General features: G+C 38.4%; 1 protein-coding gene across 1 annotated transcript in view; it reads left to right on the top strand.

Moving 5' to 3' along the window:
- The first annotated feature begins 58 nt into the window (after window positions 1–58).
- The window catches only part of LOC106883485 (zinc finger protein 239), a 25,215-nt gene continuing 23,464 nt past the window's right edge, over window positions 59–1,809 (top strand). Inside the window, exon 1 of the mRNA XM_052977570.1 lies at window positions 59–516. The gene's annotated coding sequence lies outside the window, so the exon portion shown is untranslated. The remainder of the gene's footprint in view (window positions 517–1,809) is intronic.

Below are 1,809 nucleotides of genomic sequence, written 5' to 3'. Positions count from 1 at the left end.
GTGCGTTTGTTGGCACTCCGTCGCTTACGACGTCGAGGGTTCCAGTCGATCCGATCAACGGAACAGCCTGCTCGTGAAATTAACGTGCAAGTGGCTGAGCACTCCACAGACACGTGTATCCTTAACGTAGTTCTCGGGGATATTCAGTGTGACAAGGCTGACCCTTTGAAATACGGGCACAACAGAAACAGGAAGTAAGAGTGAGAGAAAGTTGTGGTGAAAGAGTACAGCAGGGTTCGCCACCATCCCCTGCCGGAGCCTCGTGGAGCTTTAGGTGTTTTCGCTCAATAAACACTCACAACGCTCGGTCTGGGAATCGAAACCGCGAGTACGCTGCCCTAACCGCTGGGCCATTGCGCCTCCACAATTAGTGCGTTTAACAAGTTTAAATTAGTAAGCCTGTTACTCCCTCTATCGGAGAATGAAGGAAATACATAACATATAAAGGGGAACAACTTCACGCCGAGTGTCAATATTATTGTTGATCGATCGCCGAGTGACTCAATTAGAGGAACGGTAAGTTGACGAAGATTTATTTAAATAATATATCTGTAATAATGTGTGTAAATAATAGAATTGATATTATGTGAACTCGTCAACGATAAGTCATCCTATACAAGTGAAAACACATAAAAACATTGGAAGAAAGATATTTTCCTGTCTTTTACCAGCAGAAAAATACTTCCAAACTGAAATGTTGACGTCATTTTCGAAAAGATACAATCCAAATGGAAAGCATCCCATTATTACATGCGAAACGATTTAACGAGATTATTTGGTATACCATTTAGTCCATCTGGACTAAAAATTTCCGGAAAAAAATGAAGAAATGGGGAGGGGGGAATCGAAATTTTGAATTTGAGATTTTTGAAAACAAATCTGTATTAATAGGGCCCTATAAGTATATGTGTGTATGTATCTCCCATACATACACACAACACACATACGTACACATGGACACACTTCAAACTGCTAGTCAAAGGCGATATTTGCGAAGTGTTGTATTACACTTGAATACTGTCCTGATGCCATATGGATTACATATCTCTTGTATCTTTTCAGAGAGACCTTTCACATAGGGTAGACAGATTGTGGTCAGTTTAGGGGCTTCATACCTTAGGAATGAGAACTCTGGTTCGAAATTCGTCCAGGACGGCTGGTGATGGCTGGGGAGTACATCAGCCGAAACATTGTGTTAACAATAAAACAAGTTGAGGATAAATATCCATCAAATGTAAATAATTTAAATGACGTTAAAGATTATGTTTTGCAATATTGAAATACCTTTTAACAACTTCTATTGTATGGAAAATGGGCAGTACGATATATGCCAAGATGTGCCATATGAATATGCTTGAGCCAGAAGGCCTGCTAGTATACATATGTATGTATATATATATGTGTGTGTGTGTATATATATATATATATATCTTTACACCTACAACCACACATATATATGTACATGCACGTTTTGAGAGATGCAGTCTTTAAAAGCACGTCGGTATTTCAAGAGCAACACAGTGGTGATGTTGGTGTTAGTAGTGATCCACTGTTTTTAATCTCTCTTTTTCAAAGTGTCCTCTCTATCTTAGACTGTTGTTTCTCTCTTTTATTTCAGACAATATCACATGTAATTGGCATGAAAGCATTGTTTCCATCAGATGACATCATCAATATTCAACACCTTTTAAAGACTGAAAGAAAATATTGTACAGAAGAGATTTAAGAACTCCAGAGAATTCCAGTGAAATATTTCTTCTCAACTGAGATTGATAGCAACATTTCTCTTGTGAAATGTTTGGAATGTCT

The sequence above is a fragment of the Octopus bimaculoides genome, chromosome 28, assembly GCF_001194135.2.
Source record: "Octopus bimaculoides isolate UCB-OBI-ISO-001 chromosome 28, ASM119413v2, whole genome shotgun sequence".
NCBI classification, from domain to species: domain Eukaryota; kingdom Metazoa; phylum Mollusca; class Cephalopoda; order Octopoda; family Octopodidae; genus Octopus; species Octopus bimaculoides.
The sequence above is the reverse complement of the archived record's forward strand: the minus strand, read 5'-3'. Positions and strand labels throughout refer to the sequence as shown.